Here is a 25,381-nt window from a genome sequence, read left to right as displayed (position 1 = left end):
ACTTCTGCCATATTTTGTGTGAACATTTGAAATGGATGGTTTGGAGTTTTCTTCTACTTTCGTTATTGGTTCTGTCTGTTTTGAAGCCCAGTTTTGATACACAACTGCAGACAGGACAGTTTATGAATCCACGTGAATAATCTCTGAATGCAGTGCTGTTTTTTTTGGTTTTGTTGTTGCTGCTTTGGTTTTGGATTTTAGTTTGTTGTTGCTGTTTCTAATACAGGTTTAGAACCAGGAAATAATCCATTGGCCCTAATAGTTCAATAGCAGATTCTAGAGCAGTGGGTCTTGGTGGTCAGAGACAGCTCTTTTTGTGTTTTCTCTCTGTTACTGATTGCAGCCCTTGTAATCCATCTTTTTGCCAAGAACTTCTGAACTTGTTAGTAGATGTCTTGGACATCTAAACATATTTAATAACAAACACGTTTGCTGAACCTCACAGACATCATGAGGTGTAACTGCAAAGTTGTCTGTTTTTGTTAGATACTTAGTACAAACCACTTATTTCCTTAACTACCTGCTATTGACAGTGATCTGGAGCGATCAGTGAGAGGGTTTATGTAGCTAATCTTGCACACACACTTAGTTGGAATATGTATCTGGTTTTACGGCCTTTCCCCTGGCCCCTGATAATATTAAGGTTTTACCCTAGCAAAGAAAGCAGTCAAAATTAAGCAGATACTGTCTTTGTACCTACGCTCCTTGGTTACTTCCTAAACTACTACTGCATATGTCTGTAAAAATGTACCACATGTATGTACGTGTGTGTATATATACACAATATATATAGTATAACCATATATATATATGTGTGTGTTTTAAAAATAAAGTGTGTAGTTCCTCAATTCGTAAGGAAATATGTATAAAAATAAAGAGCACCAAGAGCAAAAAAGTCAGAAAACGCTTCTTCCAAAGCTGCAGTAAATAAGGTGGACTCAGTAGCTTTCAGCCTTCTATAAGTTATGATACCTGTGTCTCCTTGCAAAGGAAAAAAGGTGAAGAAATTCCTGACTCTGGGCTGACTGTTGGTAGCTGTTTTCTTTGTTCTAACATGAAATCACATTACTATTTGTTATAAATAATTTGTATTGGCAGCTCTAACATATACTTACACTGTTTTTTTTCCCCTTCCCTGCTCTCTAGAATTGGGGATATCTTCAGTGAATTACTTGCTGCTTACAGAAAGGACTAGAATAACTGAAGTTGTGAAACACAGGTAGGCAATACTGCCAGTTTACATTTCACTTTAAATGTTGCGCTAAACACAGATGATAAACCTATGAATATTCATTGTGATAACAAAACCATCAAAGCATGATAGGGTTTTTAACCTTAAGTAGATTGGGTCTGGTTTCATGGTGCTTCTCATGAATTCTGAAAAGCATTTCAAGTGCCTCCCTGGTGATAAAACCCTGATGAGAAGTCCAGCAGAATTACGGTATGCAAATTTCCTTTGTGTTTATAATAAAAATGTTGATTAATATTCATATCTAATTCAGATCAGCTTTGACAGGAGGTCCAGGTGCTTTGTGACCTTCAATTAATTTTACGTATTATTTTTGACAGCACTAAATTGTCTTGTTGCCCCAGTAGACTCTGGTATTTCTGGTATGTGCAGCCACATATGTTTTACCTACATTTTTTTTTCCATAATTTTCGTTACAAAGAATATACTGTATGCATTTTCTGCTTATTTTATGTTCATTTCATGTTCCTATCCCTTTGTTCTAACCAAGATTTTTAAATATAAAAATAAAATAAATATAAAAATAAAAAGAGTTTGCAATACCTAACTCTTCTCTATCTTCTCTAAGATAATGTAACACCAACACAGTTATATCTATGATATATTTCATGGCCATAATAATTTAACTTGCAACTTATCATCGGATGTTACTCTTCGTCACTGTTTGCTGAGTTTTGAAAGACCCATTCAGCTTGACTATACTTCTTAATTCTCATCAAGTATACCTGATTTGGTGTGTGGTTAGATAGTACAGATTAATGGTCACTGTTTTTAATGAGTTGAGTTTACCATCACTGAAATTCTGGAATGTATCTATTCCTCTTCAGCTGAAGTAGTTAGTACAATTCCTCCATATTTATGTAGGCTGAATTTCAGTGGATTCCACGAGTGCTGGTGGAACAGTTAAATCCTGAAATTACTGATTATTTCTCTTTAATTCTGCACAACAACTTTAATTTTGGAAGCTTGTGAATTAGTGTTCTCCTTTCATGATTCATATTCCGTTGCCTAAAAATCCTATGAGTTTTGGAGGAAGATTCTGTTGCGTAACACTAAGTTAGGAAATAAGCACAAAAGCTGGTACATATGCTGCTTCATCCAAAAGAGCTATCACTTGTGGAACACGTTACAGAATTCTGTTCTGAAAGCAAAACATGCAAAATACTACTTAATTTTTCAGGTACTAAGTAATAGATGTCTTTCCATTTTAGCTTGCTCTTTGTGCTTCTGAGCACCATTCATAAAGTATGTAATTCAAGTAGCAAACTTGATGATTTACCCTAAAAATCGTCAAAGTATGCTGAATTTCATTTAAATAATGGCTGTTAAATGCTAAAAGGCTTTTTTTTTCCTCTCCTTCTTTCTATCTGCCTTCTCCCAAGTTCGTTTGACAACTTTGAAGTATTTTGAGTAAGAGTGGCAATACCAGGCATGTTTGGGCTTATCCTTTGCATTGAGCACTTCCTTTCTATGAGCACAGTTGCTTTTTTCAGCTGTGACTTCACTATTACTTGCAAAAGCTTTCTGCCAGAGAGCTTGGGGAAGAAGGAGTCTGCACATGAATTTATCCTGGAAAAGTCCGTGGTGAGGTAGTTTTATTACCAGCTTGTGAAACTGGAAGTGTGGGTGCCATCCTGCCGCGGGGGCATTGGAGATGGATGGAAGGGGGAGAAGGCGGGCAGTTGGGTGGCAGGTGTAGGGATAATAAGGGCAGGTAAAAGATCTTGGTGATGTGTGTTTGAAGAGGAAGACCAAGGAAAAGGAGTGGAATATTTTAAGGAGAGTAGGGGCTGTACTATCAGCAGGAAGGCTTATGTGTGGATGAGAACTGTGGAAGGGAGACTCCAGTGGGGAAGGGAGAGGACTTTGGAGCACTGGAGTCAGTGGTGATGCCCCCAGGAAATAGGAGCAAAGAGCACTGCAGAGTGCAGAAATGTTTGTGTTGTGCTCCGGTGCCAGAAACAAGTGAAGTGCAGTGGGTGTTCCCAACCTGTTGGCTGCCCTTTCTGTACATGCTCCAGGAGTGTCTGCAGGAAGCTTCAGTCACAGGTCAGGAAGCACAGCCTTCCTGGCCTGCCTCACCGACAGCTATTGAGAGTGGTGAGTGCAAAATCTCCGTAAACATCTTGTAGGATGTCCCATTACAGCCTAAATAAATAAATAAATAAAAAGACTGAGGTTCTAATATATTTCTTCAATTATTTTGTGGTTCAGACTGACAGTTCACAAGACAGTGGTGCAGGACAGTGCTGCAGCAAAGCCATTCCCAGCAATTTCTCTGCTGAGAACCCTTTAACCCCCCCCCTTTGCCCCTGCAGTTGTGTGTCTGGACTTGCATCTTCACATAGGCAGTCTTTCACATCATGTGATTGTGATCATATAGTGGGTGGATGGATTTCCAGTCATAAGAAACAGAAAGCATTAAGGCCTGTGGCTTGTCATCACAGTCAGTGTTTACCTAGTCTAGCCTTATGATATTCTGAAACAAATACTTTCGAATTGCCTGGAGTAAATTCAGAACAATCTGGAAAAAAAGAAGTATTTTCCTTTTCCATTCTGGTATTGCTACTTACCAATTATTTCACTAAAGGTCTGGAGTACTGGTCTAGGGGAGAAGGTGGGAAAAATCTTTCTGTCCTATCTGGAGGTAATGTAAAAACAGTAGTGAATTTTAAGTAAATATTCTTATACTAGCAAACAACATTTTATTTTTTTATTTTTAAGAAAATTCTTATTCAATTCACTTCTAGCACAAAAAGCTTCTGAGCTTCTGAAACTAACCTAGAACTGTTCGTGGCAGGCTGTTTGTGGTAGTGTTCATCTGGATACCACAAAAAACCTTGCGTACCTTCAAAGTCTGAAATGAGTCTTTTTTATTACCTTGGTTTTGTTGTACATGGTTTTCAATTTTGGTTTGTAGTCTGTCTTTTCTGTTTAAAGTTTTCATGAGTTTTCATTTCCTGAAAGTAAGTGCGGAATTGTTTAGAATTCATCCATCGTATTTTTGTTACTTCTGTGTGACTCTTAACTTAAGAATTGATTAATGAAGTTGGAGCAATGGCAACAGAGAAGTTTTAGTTCACTCAAGTAATTAAAATTGACGTGCTGTTCACTTTAAAGGCAGAGGAGGAAAAAAAGGCACATAAGATGTTGCTGAAGGGCTACTGTTTTTCAGTTTAGCTTAAGTAACTTCTGTCCTCCTCCCCAGTCATTTTTAAACTTGGGTCAAATCACTGGGGTGCAGCTGGAATCTGTAACTATCTCATACAGCTTCTGAAATGGGGGAGCAGGGGTAAAAATGGGTTTGTTTTTTTAAGCGCTGAAACACTTTGTTCACATTTCACAGTGGAGCTCTGCTGATTCAGAACAATATTAATGCTGAAGTCCACAGTGTAACTTTTGCTGTTGCTTTTCCACAATAAAGTGCAACACGAGGAATGAACTCACTAAGGATTTTTGCCAGTGGAAACCATAAAACAAGAAGGCTAGGAAACAAAGTTGATCAATAAGAAATTTGCTATTGCGGAAGACAATTTGCATTACACCTGCAATTCATATGAAAAGAATATTAGGCAAAAAAGTTGTATAGGAGAGTGTGCCAAGAAAATAGTTAATATAGTTAAATTGAGTACAGGTTTGTCCTGCTTTGTGCGCAAGCCCTCTTGTAGTCTAATGGAGAGGTAAAGGGAAGGAAAGCCTGAGGCCCCCAAAGACATGCTGCTAGAAACTGGAAGTAAACCTGCATGATGTTCAGTTACTGTAGCTTGAAATGTTGTCTGCATGCCCTGAGAGATCTTTCAGTTTCAAGGTTTTATATTTAGACTTATAACTAGCTATAGAATGTACTTTTATAAATGATATTTAAAGCATCTCTCTAACAGATGGAGAAGTTCTGTTCTCTATGATTTCTATTTCTTTTTTTTTTTTTTCTGAAACTGCAGTCATATGCGGTAATGTTTATCTTAAACTGGATAAGCTTATATACAGTGTGAAATATGGTGTCCTGAAAAGGCTCTGTGTGCTTCCTGCCTTCATTTGTGCAGCGTACTTTGCAATCATATCTCTGGTTTTTACGCCCCGAGCCCACGCACTGTGTAATGCTCAGCACAAGGTGCCATCTGCAGTTAGCATGCTGAAGAAGAATGTTCTGAGACTACTTCAGCACTGGCATCCCGTTTCTCCAGAGAGGCCGCGGGGAGTTTTAATAGTCTTTGTCAGAGATTTAGTGCTTTCTATCTGTCTTCTGTGCATCAGCTTTCTAGTTATCCTCCCGTGTGTAATGCCTATCCATTTGGAAAAGCTACCAGACAATGTGCATGTGTTATATAGTCAAATTAGATTGCTAGACACCACGTATTTAAGGGACTGTACACCAGAGCATGAAATCACTTGAGGAATGTAAAATGTAGTAAGTTGGTAGGTCACAGGCACAGAAGAGCTCATGAAGTCCAAGAACCTGGTCCTTGAGCAGGCTGGGTGCAAAAGTGATCTTAGTGAAGATCTGCTTCCCATGCCTTTTCTAAATCTTGTTCTTGAGTTACAGGTGTAACTTCTGACCATGGCCATTTAGAGATATTTTCGCTGTCTTTTTTCTTGAAAAGAAGGAAATGGATAAATCTTTCCTATATTAATGGTCTAGTACCAAGAGAAAGGGGAAATAATGAACAGATGTTTGCTAATGGCCTAATTTAACCTCAGATTCATCCTTGCCCACAGAAAATGCTCTGCCAGCTGTATCACTCTGACGTCTTCTTTTGGAACAACAGTTGCTACAGCATATTGAAGGACGCAGAATGGCTGATTTTCTACCCTTGTTCTTAACATTATGTACAGCTACTACGTATTCCCTTAATTGGGAAAGCACTTTAAGCTCTGTCCCTTGAAGGACATGTGTTCCAGTAATCATTTATTTAGAATTTTGGCACCTAGATTCAAAATGCTGTCTTGGAAGTCTCACCGACCTAGCTTTAGATATGATTGTTTCACAGATGTCTTTCTGTGTTTTCACAGATAACAAGTCTGCATGTTTATTTATGCCCAGGGCTGTTGCATTTTGGTTGAGCAGTTTGGATGCTACCCAGTGTCCAGGAGAGACTGATCCGGCACATGCTTATTGGAACAGTCTTCATTCAAATATTAGATTTCTCAGAAGACACCATTTTGCAATATCTATTTTTAATATAATGAGCAAAGCAATTTCTTGCTGTCCATGCCTTCTCAAGCATGAGCTAGCTGCAGTGTTTTTCAAGGATTCAGTTTCTTCTTTTGACAGAGAATTCAAAGAATAGTCATGTCTGCCTCTTTCCTTCTCTGTATTAAAATGTACAGCATTATTTAACCCTCCTCATCTGTCTTGTTTTCCAGTTATTGATACTATCAGAATGTTTTCAGTTACTGAGTAAACTGGGGAGGAAGTGTAAGCAGGCAAATAATTCTCTTATTCCTGATGCAAAACAGGTCTGTGTCTCTCTGGCTGGATTATGCTTGACTGAATGCTGTTCTGTCAACAGTGACACTGTCAGTCAAATTGGGGCAACTAACCTTGGGTATGAATTATGTTCCGATACTGAGCTGCATTTTCACATCCAGAACACATTGACTGGTTGGTGCAAGAGTTTGAAGAACTAGAGGAGTAGCCCAGAACCATAGTTTCCTTAAGTCCTATTGACTGGAGGAAGAGGAATGCTGCTTTTGAGCTGACTCCAGCAGGAAGAGAGTAGTGGGGGAGTTGCTGTCACTTCACTTTTTTTTGTTTGGTTGGTTGCTTTTTAATTAACGTGAGTGAATTAGAAAATGAGGATGGTAATGCCAGCATAGCCCCCATTTTAAAAGCAGTAGGCTTTTCAAATATTGTTTGGAAAGGTATTTTCACTGTAGGGAGTTGGAAATCTGAAATACTTTCAGATGAAAGATGAATGCATGGATGATAGTTATTTGCCATACATGTCCCTAAAAATATGTTAATTCCCGTATACAGGGCTCGGTGTGGAGGCATGGTGATTAATTACTGTGGAGGAGTGAGAATTAGAATTACTGTTTAACTTCCACAACAAATCTATAGCAGAGTAGTGCCTGCTTCTCAAATCTGGCAGGCTTTGGGTGAAAACTGCTGCGGATTTGGCACTTGTGACAATCGAGCTACTTAACTTCCAGTTACGTTTTGAGAAGCTTCTAACATAAGGCTTCTGAGTCAGAATGCCACAAGAGATGGGGGTGCTACCATATTGACTGTTTTCTGCCTTTCATGGGCTGTGATTAAACACATAAACGAAAAGCTGTGCTGTGACCTGAGTCATTGTAGTCCCCACTGATTTTAAAGGACAGATCCCCAGACTAACATGTACACAGATGTTACTACTTGATTTATCTGTTAGGGCAAACAAGCTCATGGAAGATCATTGAAGCTTCTTAACAGAGTTGCCACAGAAGGAAAATACGATTTATTGTCAAAATCTCAGTAATTACCTTCAGATAAGTCAGTTTAGAAAAATATTTTGTCAACAATTATGTTCTCGTAAATGCCATGATTTCTTTGTTTTGTTACCCTCTTTCTTCTGCTCTCTGTCTTACCTCCTTAGTATCTCCTTCATTATCTTTGCCTCTGGATGTTTAGATATTTTTCAGCAAATCTTTTTAACGCAGCCTGTTGTCTGTTGTGGTATCTTAAGTGCTTTTACTTCCTTTTTTTCCCCAATTTTTTAATTTGTTCAGAAACAAAGCTCCCACCTAATTCTTTTATTTGGTATTTAAATTTCAGGCCCGTTTCAAGTGTATGAATCGCTCACTCTGTTCTACCTTGCTTCTCTTCTCCCTCTCTCCTGTCCCAATATAACCTTTCCTGTAACCTTTCTGTCTTCCTATCTCTTTCAGATGCTTGTATCTCAAGTAGCAGTAGTGGTTGTTCTTGGTGTGGTGATGCTTGTAAACAGGCCTGTGACTCAAAGTGTACTGGATACATTATGTTCTGAAGTCTTTTCATGAGGTTTTGTAGCAGAAAACTCTATTTCTGGTTTTAAAGCCTTGGAAAAAGCAGCTAGCATTACAAAAACTGACTGTAGTGCCATTTAAGGCCAAGAACTTGGTATGCTCAAGTACAGTAGTAGTGGAGGCTCTTGGTTGTTTTTTGTTAATCTATTTTATTACCTCGGTGAGGGTAGTAACCTCTTGTAAATACGCATCAACTTCCCAGCTGTGCATTTTTGCTGCAAAAAAGTTTAACTTATTACATGGCTAATAACAAATATAACAAAAACATGTTCTAGTCTCTAGAGACTGGTATGCTTTCATTTCCATGTATGTTCAGCATCACATTGTGTTTACTTACTGGAAGCTTCTGCAGCTATAACTGACTTGATAGGTCAGTCTGAACTCCTGTGGAAGTGTTTTCTGGTTTGTTTGTGTCATTTTTCTTCCATGGCTGTAAATCCACTACATGGAAAACACATTCACATATATCCAGAAATAATGGCATATTTTGCAGAAACTGATATTCGGAGGACATATTCAATATAAACAAGCAGTTTTGAAAAGAAGGAACATCAGCCACTTCAGAAAATGAGTGCTGGCTTCTCAGAACAGCTTGTGTAAGGCTTTTTGCTATTTCACTGTCCTGCTGTATTTGTGTATTTTGGACAGTATTTTCCTTTTGAGATACTACATTTTTGATATTACATTATTCATCAAAAAGTGGATGAAAGTGTTTTAGATGATTGTTTTCAGAACTCCTTCAAAAATTCCAAAAAGTGTGCTGCTTTGTTCATCACAGTTGCAAAGTGGTTGAGGTTGGAAGGGACCTCTGGAGATCATCTGGTCCAACCCCACCTGCCCAAGCAGGGTCTCACAGAGCACATTGCAGGATCGTGTGTGTGTATGATTATCTCCAAAGGTGGAGGCTCCACAACCTCTCTGGGCAACCTGTTCCAGCGTTGTGGCACCTTCACAATAAAGTGGTGGTTCCTCATGTTCAGATGTAACCTCCTGTGTTTCAGTTTGTGCCTGTTGTGTCTTATCCTCTACCTGGGCACCACTGAAAGGAGTCTGGCCTCATCCTCTTCATGCCCTCCCTTCAGACATTTCTACCCATTGATGAGATCCCCCCTTAGTCTTGTCTTCAGGTTAAACTGGCCCAGTTGTCTCTCAGCCTTTCCTCATAGGTGATGCTCCAGCCCCCTAGTCATCTTCATAGCTCCATGTCTCCCTTGTACAGGGAAGAAGACACTGAATTCCAGGTAGGATTGAGTAGAGTGGGAGGATCACCTCCCTTGACCTGCTGGCAACACTCTTCCCCAGGATACCATTGGCCTTTTTGGCTGATGAAAGTACTAGTAATTATTAATTACTAGAACTAATAGGTAAGAGTGAATGACCAGTATGCACACATTGTTATTACCGGTTTTACCAGTACTGTCTAAATTTTATAACAGTCTGTGCCTTCAGTCCATTTCAAAGAAAGTTAAATCAACATTTATTTTGAAGTCTTAGTCTCATGTTAAGCCTGGTAGCTTTGTGCACACATCACTAAACTGACTGGAATGCTTGTGTGTGTGTATTTTATATACACACAAACACATTTTATATATATATGTTTGTATAAATATATATATATATATAAAATTTCAAGCATTCAGAAATAGATGTAGTGGTGACATAAGCAAATGCTCTTCCTTATCAAACACCAGATAGCACTATTCATTGCACTGCATATTCAAGAATCACAGTTATTTCAATGCCGCTTTGTGTTACTCTACCCCGCCTCTGACTCTTACATGTCTTTATTTGTCTCGTCACTTCTGCTTGTGTGCTGGCTAATGTGAAATATATAATGCGTTGTTGTCTCTTTTGTTGTTGCTTGGTTCTAGCAAATGTATGCCTTTAACATTAAGTTCCTCTTAGCAATTATTCTACCATCCCAATTATGGAGCTCTGGAATTAGGCTAGGAAAAAGAATAGGTGGAATCAAGTATCAAATAGTATTACAAATAAACATGGTATGTGCACCTTTTTTGATCTTATATTCCTACAGATGAAAGACCATAGTTGTAGGTTAAGGCATCACAAATTCTGAATTAGTAGAACAGTTAAGTGCCTGTTGCACTGGAAGTATTTGAGTTATGGTCCTGGTATAATACTAGTTATATAGTTCAGGGCTTTATTTAACCTACTGACCTTTCGCTTTCCCCTAGGTTATTGCGTGACACAGAACTGTTAACCATAAAGGTGGTTCTTTTTTTTTCCCAAATGTAAACTTCTACAGAAATTCCTTTGCAGAAAGTATGCTTGTTTGTTGCTGCCTTCCTTTGGGCCCATTCAGAAATAATCGTGTGGGGCTGAAGACCTCAGCAGAAGTACTAAGAGGAAGTATTTTAGGGAAGGTCTAACCTGTTTCTCACAAGGTTACCAGGAAATAGGCTAAACTGTCTGCATATGTCCCATGTTAACACAGAATTAAAAAATCTGTCTATGTATGGTCTTTCCAGAGTTAGATCACAGGTGGCAGCTCACGGGACAGGTGACAAACAGCCTCTTGGTCGTAGATGGTATCTGTAAGTCACCTGTTGACTGGGAGTGTAACAAGTGCACAGCCTGGTCAAGATATTCTGGTAATCTGATGGGCAACAAGAGCTGCAATTCCTATGGCCTTTTACAGAGATCCTAGTTCCTCTGTACTGACATAAACACAAATGCTTTTTCCACTCTTCCTAAAGAGACAGACTTTTAGGTAGAGAATTGTTAACTTGGTAACATGAAGTAGAAAATCTATTCTGACCCTTTAGTTAGGGTAGGACCTGAAAATAACAGGCCTAGAAAAGCTATGATTTCCTTTCTACCTCTTGCTAACCAGCAGTCTGACACCCTGTGTTAACATACTTCTGCTCCCTGTGTACTCTCTGAATCACAGAATCACAGAATTTCCTAGGTTGGAAGAGACCTCAAGGTCATCGAGTCCAACCTCCAACCTAACGCTAACAGCCCTCCACTAAACCATATCCCTAAGCTCTACATCTAAACGTCTTTTGAAGACTTCCAGGGATGGTGACTCCACCACTTCCCTGGGCAGCCTGTTCCAGTGCCTAACAACCCTTTCAGTGAAGAAGTTCTTCCTAACATCTAACCTAAAACTCCCCTGGCTCAACTTAAACCCATTCCCCCTCGTCCTGTCACCAGGCACGTGGGAGAACAGGCCAACCCCCACCTCGCTACAGCCTCCCTTGAGGTACCTAAAAAGAGCGATAAGGTCACCCCTGAGCCTCCTCTTCTCCAGGCTGAACAAGCCCAGCTCCCTCAGCCGCTCCTCGTAGGACTTGTTCTCCAGGCCCCTCACCAGCTTCGTCGCCCTTCTCTGGACTCGCTCAAGCACCTCGATGTCCTTCTTGTAGCGAGGGGCCCAAAACTGAACACAGTACTCGAGGTGCGGCCTCACCAGAGCTGAGTACAGGGGGATGATCACCTCCCTAGCCCTGCTGGTCACACTGTTCCTAATACAAGCCAGGATGCTGTTGGCCTTCTTGGCCACCTGAGCACACTGCTGGCTCATATTCAGCCGACTATCAACCATCACTCCCAGGTCCTTCTCTGCCTGGCAGCTTTCCAACCATTCCTCTCCCAGTCTGTAGCTCTGCTTGGGGTTATTGCGCCCCAGGTGCAGGACTCGGCACTTGGCCTTGTTAAACTTCATGCAGTTGACCTCAGCCCATCGGTGCAGCCTATCCAGATCCTCCTGCAGAGCTTTCCTACCCTCAAGCAGATCGACACACGCACCTAACTTGGTGTCATCTGCGAACTTACTGAGGGTGCACTCGATGCCCTCGTCCAGATCATCGATGAAGATATTAAAGAGGACCGGCCCCAGCACTGAGCCCTGGGGGACGCCACTAGTGACTGGCCTCCAACTGGACTTGGCTCCATTCACCACGACTCTTTGGGCCCGGCTATCCAGCCAGTTTCTAACCCAACGAAGCGTGCGCCAGTCCAAGCCAAGAGCAGCCAGTTTCTTGAGGAGAATGCTGTGGGAAACAGTGTCAAATATGCTTATTAATGTAAATGATCGGTTTGGGTTGCTTTCCATTAAATGTAATCTTCCTTTTCTGTGTCCATTGTGAACTACTTCCTCACGTATAGCTTCAAAAAAAATCGGTTCTATCAGTTGTTACATATTGATGCTCAGAATTCTTGTGGTAGCTTAATTTCTTTTCTTCCCTATTCTGTTTCTGCTATTCAGTAATGATTTTTTTTATCTAGAGGAAGAGGAGATGAAAATGAATGCTATTTTTTTTTTTTTTTGAGTATTTTCTTTCCTATGGCACTACAAATACTAAACAAGTTTTTCATAGGAAATGGCTTACAATGTCCTGGCATTTACAAGCAAGAGGATACCAAAACCAAACCAAGAAACAGTTTATTTCTAATTATTTGAATTTGACTTTAATTTCTTAACTTTTTAAATTGATTTGTCGTGCTAAATATCCTGAATGGAAACACTGCCCATATCCTATTGCCTTTATAACTGACGCAACTGTGTTAGCACGTTCACTGAATGAATGCAGTTGTAAATATGAATTAAAGATTTAAATTAATCATTGAGAAGGAAGTTCAGTGTCAACGAACAGTGCTTTAGGTTGGTAGTTATGTCCTTTTCTGTATTGTGTCTTAAGCTGGTGTGAGGCTGTGTATCCAGAAGAAGGCCTGGGCTTCTAAACAGAAGTCTTCTGAAGATTGGCAATGTAAGGAAATGGCTCTTCATGCTTTTGAAAACCAGTCACTAGCATCACCACTCATTTTACTAATTCCAAAGTTGTAGTCCAATGCTAACTTTCCATAAAATTGCAAGTAAAGATGACTGGACCGTAAATGAAGAGCTTTTGAAGACACCTTGGCAGAACTGGAACCGTTCTGTGGAAGTCGCCTGCAATTTAGGAAGGGCATGGGATTCCTGGTGCAAGTGTTCATATGTAAATAGTGGTGACTGAGCGGCTGGGATTCTCCGAGTACTTTCTGGTGGGGGACAAAGGAGGAATGCTCTATTCTGACCGTGTGAGCTCTGAGAAAAAGATAATGAAGCCCTTTGTGCCCCCCTCCAAAGACATGCGCTTCAACGGGAATGGGCCGTGCAGCTGCAACCCTAGCAACAAGGCACTGGAGAAAAGAATTAGGGCAGCTTTCCAAAAGAGAATGGCCACAACTGCGGATGAGCAAATTAATCTGCTGGCATAGCATTTAGAAGAACCTGTGTGCCCATTAGTCTTCCTAGTTTGTTGTTGCTGTTAATTTTTAACGCTTAAATTGAAGTCCCCATTCTTGTTTGGTGGTGGTTGTTGTTTTTTTAATAAATAGGTAAATCAATTACTTAAGAGGTGCTAGTGTCATTACTGTTTGTTACTTTAAACTGTATCCTGTTTGGGGCTTCAGGAATTTCTGGTATTGAACATAACACTATGTTCCCATACAAAGTAGAAAAATCTTTGATTTTTTTGTTGTTGTGATTTTACGGGTCTTAACTTGAGAGTCTGTTTCCTGAAGAATTCATAATAATGTTTGATACAGTGCACAGTTCATTTCCTTCATGCTATTTAAATTATGGCATTCAGTTGGAATTTATTTTTTCAGTGTAGATGCATAAAACCCTTAAAGATGCAGTGGTTTGACAAGTTAATTTATTTTAAATAAATTTCTCTGTGTGTATATATATATTCATAGGACTATTTGCAAGATTTGTATTGGCTCTTGTAAAGGGGTTATGCTGTTGTGACAGATGCTTTCTGCAGAAATTAATAATACATGTTTCATTTGCAAGATGCAGCAATCTGATCTATTTTCATGGAGAGCCCTGAATGAATTGGGATAACGCTTCTGATGTGAATACAATAAGCTTCATTAATTACCCAGCTGTGGTTGGTGAATCACCAACCGCAGTTCTCGCTGCATATTTGGGAGAGAGGGAGAGTTTGTTTGGGAGGGAGACTGAATAGTGAATACCTTAAGCCAAATGGTCTGTGGCTGAGTGTCAGACAAAGAGGTCTTTGGGGAAGTGACTGATGATGTGCTTGAAAGGACAGCAGCCCTATCTGGCCTTCACACTGAACCTAGCACAAGAGCCATCACCCCTTCTCTCTTGGGAGTACCAGGGGAATTGAAATCCACTGAGGAGCCGGGTGAACCTTGCCGTGAAGGTGCTGTTACTGCATCATGGTCATCTAGTTACGGTAATGAAGAAGGGTGGCATGACAAGTTTCATTACTTCGTTTCTCTTTCCCAGTTTTGTCTTACCTCCTACATGCAGTCTCCAATGTCTGTGCTGCAGGCTGACTGTAAATCAGAGCCCAGAGCAAGCAGAGCAGAAGACTGCGATTCCTGGATGTGCTCGGATGGGGCTGATGTGCTGACCCAGGGCAGCATAAAGTTAAGAGCACATTTCCATCCACTGACTGTGCTGCTGTGGCGATCGCGTCCTGCACAGGAGCAGGGTGGAAAGCTGGAACAGCTTCCTTGTAAACTGTTTGAGTCAGATTTGCTGGAGCTTGATTGTAGATGGGATGTGCTACTCATTTCTTGGCTTTTCAGTTTTTTCTTTTGCCCTTTTCTTCACTTGTTCTGTATGCAGCATGTGCAGTGGAAGAGGGCTGAAGGTGAAAGCTGGGAAGAACGTGTTCCCCTAGCAGGTGTATTTATTTATTTGCTGTTAAAGTACAAAGGGAGAAGGCTGACACCTGCTTAATATTTGGAGGCAACCTGAGTTTCAAATTATAGTTCTCAGTATTTTTGTGAGGGGTAGAAAAAATAAGGGAACTGTTTGGGTCTGGGTTGAGATTTAAGGCTGTACTGAAATGCCAGATTTAAAAACTGCATAGAATAAAGTGACTGTTTCCTTTTAGCTGTCTTCACATACGCACTCAAAAGAAAAAGGTTAAAAAAGGTTAAAAACAAGTTGCATGCAGCTACTCCTGTGCTCTTTACAGAAATTGCTAGGGAAAGTAAAGCTAAGAATTTAAAGAGCTCCCCTTTATTTGAGGAAGGACAATGGTAATGGAAAAAGCACGTTAAACAGCAACTGTAACTTTTAGCTAAATGTATACCTTTTATACCTTAATGTCAGCTTTCAGATAAAAAATTGTTATGCCAGACAAAGCAATTGGTATATGTGTTGTTTTTTTTTGTTGTTGTTTCCAGATACACACAAGATTTCTTTGACAGATTGAAGGAAAATACCCCCTCACACACAGAAAAGTAAAACTGAGCAGTTTTGTGGCACTAGAGAAGATAGGATCTCATTTAAAGCCGGGAAACTTTGCATGGTAAACTGAATTACAGAAGTTCAAAACACATTACAGAAGTTTGACAGTTTAGTCAAAGTAGTTGCTGCTTGCTTTTCATTAGTGTTGATTTAGTTAAGTCAGTTCTACAAACAGTTTAGATTGTGCCCTCCAGCAAAACCCCAGTGACTCAGTTTCAGACCTTCCATTGGAAAGGATTGTACAGAGGAAATATTATAATATTATTAAATAGTTTTATTGTAAATTAACAGAATGTGAAGGGATTGAAGATGTCTCTCTGTGCTTTTTTGTTTTGTTTTGTTTTTCTTGAACAGAGAGGATTCTACTAAATTTAACTTAAATTGTTAGTAATGATTGAGTTTGCCAGTGGTTCTGTTGTGTGCAGAAGTAATGCTTGCTACAAGTTTTGTAAAGGTCATCAGGAAGATGTTTGCCACCTGTATATACTTCAGAGCTGTTACCGTCTCTTGTTTAAAATAGGCTGCAAAAGTTTGTAAGATCAAAGTAACTGGAGAAAAGGGGCAAAAGTTTATGGCTAAATAAAACAGTGTATCATTTTTAAAAATCAAAAAAAATCTGTACTTTTACCTCTTTTGTAAAAGTTAATGTGCTTGTTTGGGCTTTTCTTTAATATTTCACACCTTTGTCTGTTTTTTTCTAGTTTTTTAGTTGTTTGCCACAGCAGTTTTTAAGAGAAAATAAAACCTTTGTGCTACTTTCTATTTTGTGTTTCCAAATTGCCACAATCCCTGCAAGGGAAAAAATTTAAACTGTGTATAAACACAGGTATGGTCGCATCTGAAGTGAAGCATCTACCTGTATCCTTGGCTTTCCTGACCCTGGCAGTACCTGAAAAAGTGGTGGATTCGTACATTTTGAAATTGTGATGGTCTGTCATGTTTCTCCATAACAACACGTGCAGACAGGATGATCCTTCTGAATATCTGATATATATGTATCTTGTCATCTAAGGAATTAGGTATTTGCCAAGAGCAATAACTTTGATTAACTATGTTTACCTGTCAAATGAGTAGAATAAGATGCCACAGAGAACACAGGGTAGGTGCAGTTGGCAGGGCAACTTTTCCAAGCTTAAACTTGGAAGGATCTGATGTTAAATCCATCGTGAGCTAAACCTTGTAATTCAGTTCTCTGTCTGTGGCTTGCTCTGTAGCCTTATCGGTGTAGTTTACAGAAGAGGACTTGGAGGAACCTGGCAATACTTCCTGATCCAAAGAGCTGCAGCAGTGGCTGCTGCCATTTGCCTCACAGCTTTATTATGTGTGTTACAAAAAGATTGCCTGTCACGTTGGCTGTCTGGAAAAATCCTGTAGCTGATGTTGAATATTTCCCTGTTTCAAGTGGGCAAGCAGTTTTGATTGATGTGAGAAACACTTAATTCTTATTTATGGAGAATCTTGTTTGGTGTGGCAGCAGCATTCTTTTCATAGCAAGGAAGCATAAGTATTAAATGTCATATATTTGTTATTCAAGACCTTTTAAGTTTATCAGCAGTACAGTATGTCTAGTGATTGTTTTGGCAGGAGATGTATACCATGGTTGAAGCACTGTTTACTTTTCAGGCTTCCCTAGGGTTTTGGACTGCTTTGTTTAGGTCAGAAGGTTGGAAAGGTGGAAAGGAGGCACTATTCTTGTTTGTCTGTTGTTTTTTTTTTCCCTTCCTTACCTGTTTGCAGTAGGTAATTTACTAAAATAGATATTGCTTGGAAACAGTATGCCTCTGATCCATACCACAATTATTTATACTGCTTTAAAATGTGTTTTCTTAATAATTTCATTTTTTCCCTTTACTCCCTCCTGAACAAATTTTCATGATACAGGCGTTTGTACTTAAAACCTTTAATTCATTGTGGATAAACAAATGCTGTAGGGTAACGTGACAGCAGGACTGAAGTGGTTACAGTGGAAAAAAGAACATAACTTTAGTACTGCGCTGGTGTGCCGGGGTAAGACTTCACTTCATGCTGCGAACATCTGCTGTACGTATATACTGGTTTGGGCATTGCAGAAAGCAGTATGTAATGATCTTTTTTTGCCACCCTTTGTGCTTGGAGGAGAGATGTTCTTGCAGAAGGGATGAAAAGAGAAGACATAGGCAGGGATAATGTCTGAGGATGGAGGCCTGGACAAATCAGGGGTGGGAGCAGGAAGCACACCCTCCTCACTCCAGGATATTTCTGGGGGCATAAGCGTGAAAGGACTCTAGCAAGAAGCACCTAGTTCAAGCCACGTTGAAGGCCTAGCATTTCATCACCTTCATACTATGGAAGAGGTGGGCACGGCATCGAAGGGTTGTTTGGCTTGCTCTTCTGATGTTACCTTCGATCTTGTGGCCGCTGTCCCCTGTGCTCCCCTCTCACAGCGCTGCTGCAGGAGACCCTGGGCAGCACAGAGGAGAAAATGAAGGTGTTGGTATCAGGCAGCTTGAGGGCAATTACCTCGTTTGTTTTAAATGGTAGAAGGTGCACAAAACTCCAGCTAAAGCCTTAGCAGCAGCATAATAGTGCAAGTAACTTGAGGCTATGGGGCTTTGGGAGGGAGATGTCGAGTGGTTTGGGGTTAAGTTCTTCTAAGTCCCTGATTCTGCCCTGCCTCCAGTAGTGTTATTCCTTTCCAAATATTTGAGCTGTACCAGGTGGATCGTCATACAGAAGTTAGATACATAGACAGAACTGATACATTTACTTATTTGTTTGAAACAGAGAGGTGTGTGGCAAAAAATCAAGGTCAGTTGCAAAGGAGGAAAAATTTCTACCTTGATTACTTAAATGTATATGTATTGTATGTCTTTACTCAGAATGCCATGCATCATAAAAATAATGACAAAAGGCAGGTGAGATGTGATATCCCTCCCTCTGTGTACACCCACCTTCCGGATGTTTCTTTGTCTGTAAGGAGAAAAGCTGCTTTTTTTTCTGTATCTTGCCTTTTGGAAACAGCAAGGAGGTTGTGAAAATGTTGTTTGAGAAAGGGAGAAAAAAAAGTTAATGGTGGGATGGGATGAAGTTTTTACACAACTCTGAATTATTACTGAAGCGAAGATACAAACTTTTACGACTCAATATAATAATCAGAAAAGCTTTAGAAGAGAAATATTGGATTGCCCATAATTTGTTATCTTAAAGTGACATTTGGATGACTGCTGAAAAAATAAAAACAAACACAAATCTGACTAGAGGTTGAAGTTAGTGTTCATTCAATTATGACTTTAATGTCTTTTTGTGTAGAGTATTAGATTAACAACGACATAGACACCTCTTTAGATCAGAAGAAATACCAGTCCACTTGATACAATTTTTGGTTGTATGTATAAATCCTAAACCAAGACTTCTTTGAATTAGCTGATGTTGGTCCACACAACAAATGAAAATGTAAGATTTTTTTTTCCCTTAGAGTTATCAAAAAATAAAAGGACTGAAAACTGGACTAAATACAAAACTGTAGAAGCATACTACTGGCCATAAATGAACCACTGACTTTATTATTTATTTTTATTATTTTTGCTGGTTAAAAATACAAGTACGCTTTTAACTTAGTAGTGCTTGACAGAGGACAATCTCACTAAGAAATGCAGATTTGTAACATGTACTTGAAAATGCATGTACTAGTAAATAGGATGTTGTTTTTCTCCATGTAACTGCTGTAAGTCAGCATTAGTAAGTCAGCTTTCCATCCAAGCCATATTTCTATTTCTTTGGCTTATTTTTTCCTGTATAATTTGTCTCATCTGCAAGTCATTTGTTTCTCATCTGTAGTCTCGTGTCTTAGCTATAAAATCTACATTAAGAACAATGATTAGGCTTTTTAAGATCCTGTTCTGTCAGGAAAATCCATTGAAATAGAATATACAGGTTTGCAAAAACAAACAATTGTATATTAACATTAAGAAGTAAAGCAGTATCTGGCATGATTATAGCCATGTGTTGTTGACTAATTGTAGTAAAAAAAGGCAAATCTTTTTTATTTTTCATATTTTGGGGATTATTTCCACTTTAAGTGTACCTGGGAGGTAAACATGGATATGTATAGGCAGTGCATATGTGATGCATTAATATATTACATAAAGAGACTTGCTGTATTCATAAGGGCTGTCAGGAAGGTTGCATAACATTCTTTTCTCACAGGATTGCTGAGTAAACAGCAGAGCTTTTATAAATACAGAAGACAAGGTTTACATGGGTGACATGAAACTAGTAAAAGTAGATAGGGATCACATGCTGACTCCTCATGTGGATACTAGAATTTCACATGACTAGTAGAGAATTAGTGTCAGCAGATATTGCAGCCACTGTCCAATATACTTATACTTACATTCAATCTTTCCCACCTAAACAATCATTAAAACTTTTCTTAAAGTGTCAGCTGAGAAGCAGCATGCAGTATGCAGTATTACTGCCCTAAATGCAGAAGAGCACTTATTTTAGTTATTCTGAGCAGGAAGATCGAATAACTGATGATTCTCTTTAGAAAAAAGAATGTTGCAGTTTTATCATGAAACATTCTGAATATGTGACTTGATAGTTACATTGCTAGAATACAATGAAAGCAGGTATCAGGACAGTTGTAAAATTTTGTGTGTGTGTGTGTTTTGTTTTTTGTTTTTAATTACCATGGTTTAAGTTGTTGACACTACATTCTCTTTTTTTCAAGGCAGATTATTCAGAGAAATTCAGAGCCAATTCAGAGAAACATACCTGCTTATAGGAAAACGTGATATTTTTATCTTTTTTTCAATAATGTCTCCTAAAAACTTGAAGATTAACATACACAATTCTAAAATCTAATGATTGCCTGTTGGTCTGTTTTGCTGGGGGAAGGATTGCCCTCTGTCTTTAGTATCATCATGCAGTTTCAGTGTCCCAGTTCTGCAAAAAGTTACACATTGATATACATAGAAATTGGTGAAAATGGCTTGTGCTTAGAATGTCCTTAGGTGTCTTGAGTTATAAATTAATATGATCACTATGCCTCAGTTTACCATGTGTGCAAAATGCAAGAAGTCAAGAGACTTCCTCAGCGTCAGGGTGTTCATGGCAAAGCCACGAATAGAACCCTTATTTCCTGTCTCCCAGTTTTGCTTTCTGTTTCAACAATTAAATTAATTCATGCTAAATAGATAGCAATATGATTCATGATGATGGATTACGTGCAAAGATCTTTATATGCTGTTGTAGGTATGCGTGATTTTTTACACTCACTCAGCAATTATCATGCTTTGCAGTGATGGTCCAGTCACAAACCTGACTTCAGAAATCCTATCAGTGAATTCATGGCCCAAGATCAAGAGTCATGCATGTGTTAAAATGCAGAGAAAATAGAGTTGAAAACAAAGTTGTCGTTCTTCTACCTGTTTGATACTGGTTCTTGAAGTTTTTACCAACTCTTTAAATGGTTATTGAATCAACTTTTTTATTATTTGGTAATGCGGCTTTGTTGTGCATTAAAGATCTTTTCATTTCTTTCCCACAGAATCATTTAAAAATGGAATGGAAAAGATCTGCTCATTCATCTGTTAATTTCTTTGCCAAGATATGGCTGTTTGCCTGTGGTTCTTTTTTTTTTTTTTTTTTTTTTTTTTTTTTTTTTTTTAAACTAATGCTCTGTCCAGTTTAGTGCTAAATAACTCATGTGCTGGAACTTCCACCACTTGCATACTGAGACTGTTCTATAATCTAGTAAAATTTTACTGAGTGTTTTTCTGATAGTCACCTTCCTGTTTTTGCTCCCTCTCTCCCCTCCCCCCAGCTTTTACTCTTAAACTGTATATTCGTTAACTTAGGGTGAATTGATTAAATCTGTGTTAGAGTAGAAAGAGGACCTGGAGGCTGGGTGTCAGAGTACAGGGTGCTGTTTTTCCGGCCTGCCTTCAGAAGTTACTTCTTGGGGCATAATAAACACTTTTCTAATTAAAGGTGTGTTTTATATCTCCATTTATCATCTGAAAATGTGACTATAAAAAACATGTATTTAAATAGAAACCTCTTGTATTTGAGCCTCATTCAATAAATAAGCTAGATTAGTTGATCTCATATTTACTCCATGCAACTTTTCTTGGTTTTCATTCGTCAGTGAAAACCTTGCACTGGTGTCTTAATTGCTCTGTCTTTATTGACCTAAATGTTGAAAAATACTGACTTGATACACAGAGAACTTTCCAGTTAGTATGAGCTAAGTACAGAATTTGTCTGTACGGGCACCACTCTTTACCCTTTAAGGACAACAGAACCTATCTGTGAAACTGAAAGAAAGAAAAGTCTTGCACAAAAATATCTGAGTTGGCTGTGCACGCTGAGCTTCTCTTGAGGTTACTGATTTAAAAAAAAAAAAAAAAAGTTATGATAGCATTGTACCCATAAATGCATCTCATGCATGAAATTCTTAGAATAAAGAGGTGAGAAAACAGATCCTTTGTGTGCAGGCTTCTTGTTGTTGCAATAGCCTGGAAATAGTCCTTTCAGTTTTCACGTGCTGCAGCTTTGGTTCCAGCGTGAAACAGAGCAACACACAGCACTGTAGGGCATATTGTAAAAACAGCAGTGTCTCTACCTCCTTGTTCATAACTATCCACGGTGCCTTAATTGCCCACCCAGAGGGATGAGGGGTGGATGGGGCTGTTTGGTGTGGGTCATGCTCTGAAGTCCTGAGTCTGGGTCACCTCTGCACGTGGATGCTGCCATAAGTGCTCTGTGCTCACTCTCCACAGGGAGCATGGAAATCATCTCTGTCACAGGCACCTCTAGGGCTTGTGACAGCTAGCCCCATCGCTTTCAGCCTGGCTCTTGGGGGTGGGGAGGATTGTGGTGTGGTTTTGGGGGATTTGTGACAGATTGGGATTTTTTTGGGGGGGTCTTGTGCTGCTGTGGGAGCTGCTTCCTAATCCAGAACAGAACCCCCACATGTCAATCCCATTGAGCCAAGCCTGGTAGGAAGAGTTGGACAGCTTGATCATTTTTGATGTAACCAGACCCTTGTTAAGACTGCAGGCAGCACAGGCATTGCGGTTGAGAGTGCATTTGCAACGCCAGTTTCTGAACACCTGCTATTGTGGTGGGAGATGTTTTTCAAACAGCATCTGCGAAGCAGATAGACTTGCTGTGAGTTAAGCTTTAGCATACAAGAAGAATTTTCCACTTTCAAGGAGGTTAAAAATTAAACCAGTGACTGTGAAGGTAAATTGGGCAAAAATGTCATGCAAAAATGTATTTTCTTTACTGCCCTTTATAGAAATAGAGTGGACTTGCAATTGAGTGTGCTCTTGAGCTCAGAAAGACTTTTTTTTTTTTTTGTTAAAGTATATAGTTCTTGCATGTCAAACAAAATAATGTTCATTGTAGTGAAGGTAGCACTGAAATCTGCAGCACAGAGATGGCTGGGAGGAAATGTCAGTGGCGGACTGTACCTTCCCTGTTAGAGGCGGCAGCTGGATTGAGATCGGAGCCTGAAAGTCAGCCTCCTGTCATGTGATTCTTAACGTCTTTTGTACTTTTCTTACCCCCAAGCTTGTGCTTTTAGAAGGAAGAAATACTGTTTTGATTAATTTTCAACTAGGTCACATTGAATAGCTGGCCTGACTCCGCTTTCCAAATGTCATGTAGTAGTTCTGCCTGTAATGAATGTAACTTCTATTGTGTGACATGACTTTAGTCTAGAACGTATTAGAAAGAGAATAGGCAGGGTGTTTCTAGTGCTAAATAAGGCTGAGAGCAAATACAAAGCAGTGTTCTTGGGGAATAGAATTAATAGCAGATGCATGAGTACATTGAAGCCAACAGGCTGAAGCTATTTTGCAATCATAATAATTGAGTAAATGTGTTGTAGGTGAATTAGGTCTTCTGCTGGGGAGATGGAAAAAAAAAAAAGAAAACCTTAGCTATCTAAATATTCATCAGTCACCTCCTCCACCTTTTTGGAAGATGTCAGTTACCTGCACTCTGTGGGGTGTTTCTGGCATCATTGCTACATGGGGGCAGGATGCTGTGGAGGGAGGCAGGCAGGACTGTCCCACTCTATGAAACAGCTGATCTTAAACAAACCAAATACTAAACAGAGGTGGCAGGCTATGCTGAGTCCTCGTGCATGTTCATGTAACAAATTTTGTACATAACAAAGAGCAGAAAGGTATTTGGTTTGAGAAATGTTTGTATGTATCACAATTCATTCAACTCAAGCATTTTATTTTTGATGCTTTAAGAAACTGAGGTGTTATTTAAAAAAGAAAAGAAAAGAAATCTAACAAAAAACAGTGTGCAAGAGCAATTGTTATATTCTTGGAAAAGATTGAATAGTTCGTGATGCAGGATTATCTTTGCAATTTATTCATTGAAACTCATGAAATTGTTGGCAGACAGAGTTTGCATCTTGGAAATCGTAACCTATTTGTGATACTAAATTTCTTAATAGTATGTGTGGTAGTACAACTTCTAACTACATGCTGTGCAGTTATCTTCTGTCTGTTGTGTGGGAACAGCTGTACTTAATACAACTAGAAGTTCACTATGGGGTTCAAATGCTGTCATCCTGTGGTTATTCGGTGTCAGACTACACTTGTCACGTTGCCTGTTTACTTCCCTATAGCGAGTCACTAACTTGAGAATATAAAATTTCTTTCATATTTAGTAGACAAGCACTGCAAGTCAGCAGCTTTCAGTTTGGGGAGTTGAAGTGCTATTTTAGAATTTACAGGTATGTACAATTTGTCTTAAAACTAGTCAGAGAAGTAATTCCTAGCCTGAAGAATTGACGTGCTTTAAATCTAGGTTTTTCTGCTCAACTGGTTATGTTATCAGTGGAGGTAAGTCATATGCCACTGTATACGCAGTTTGTTGCATAGGACAGCCAGATAACTTCAGATTTACGGTGGTTTTACATTGGCAATAAAACTGTAGATAACTTAACCACTGTTGAGATATGACCCAGAGGGCATTTTCCAAATTGGCATTTTTAATAGTAATGGCCTTGAACTGTTTGTGGGTACACAGGGAATATAATCCAGAGTTTCTTGGCATGATAAGCGGGTCATTTCTGAAGAGGCAATTTAACTTCCTGTACATTCAGATGTCAGAACAGTAGTGGCTGTTCTGTTGAGAATACATACTTTGTTATAATGTTTCTGGAACATTCTGAAACTGCCTTTGTTTCTTAAACTAGGTCAACAATTTTGGTATCTCCACTGAAATTGCATTTCAGAGCTAGAGATTTGTCTTCTGTACCATGTATTTTTATTTTAAATTAGCTATTTTTCTATATATATTATAGCATAGTATCTTTTCTCTCAGAATACTTGCTTCTAAAATTGCACATCTCCACCTGGTTCCTTAAGCTTTATTGATATATAATTAAACTTAATTTGGGAAAGTTTTTTTTTTCTATATAAAAGACATACCAAACAAACTTCATCTTCACTTTCAACCAAAAGATTAATAGATAAATACTGTAAAATGAAAATATTTGAAAATGTTCAATATTTTGTTTGCAATTAAATTTTTCATGCTCTTGCCTTTAAGTGTCTAGATAAACATTACATCAGTGTTTTAAAAAAGACATGAAAGAACTCTCTGAGGTCAAATATTTTTTGTAAATACCCCAACTGAATATTGAGTATCATTTGTAGTCACTCGGAAAACTTGGGGGACGGAGAAGGAACGAGAAATAATTTCTTGTAACTGATCTGCAGCTTCTGAGTCAAGCTGCAGTCTGAAATTAGTCCCAAAATAGGATACTGGATTATAGGATTTCCTCTGTGAAACAATCATGTCTAGATAGGTACTGTTATAGCTACTAACAAGTTTTGTCTATCTGTGCATGTTAATAGCTTAGTGTACACAATCTTAGCACCAAAAATCTT

General features: G+C 39.0%; 1 protein-coding gene across 6 annotated transcripts in view; it reads left to right on the top strand.

The window, feature by feature from the left end:
- Window positions 1-25,381, top strand: part of CDC42SE2 (CDC42 small effector 2) — an 81,006-nt gene that overhangs the window by 13,582 nt on the left and 42,043 nt on the right. For 4 of the 6 annotated variants that reach the window (XM_082783358.1, XM_082783354.1, XM_082783356.1 and 1 more), the window contains one exon: window positions 1,147-1,219. The exons of 1 other annotated variant lie outside the window; for it this stretch is intronic. The gene's annotated coding sequence lies outside the window, so the exon portion shown is untranslated. Of the gene's footprint in view, window positions 1-1,146; window positions 1,220-24,116; window positions 24,220-25,381 lie in introns of those variants that run through there. One more of the 6 variants, XM_082783361.1, reaches the window with a different exon arrangement.

This window comes from Aythya marila (genome assembly GCF_965140915.1).
Source record: "Aythya marila genome assembly, chromosome: Z".
In the NCBI taxonomy this organism is placed as follows: domain Eukaryota; kingdom Metazoa; phylum Chordata; class Aves; order Anseriformes; family Anatidae; genus Aythya; species Aythya marila.
This window is presented reverse-complemented; position numbering and strand designations above follow the sequence as displayed.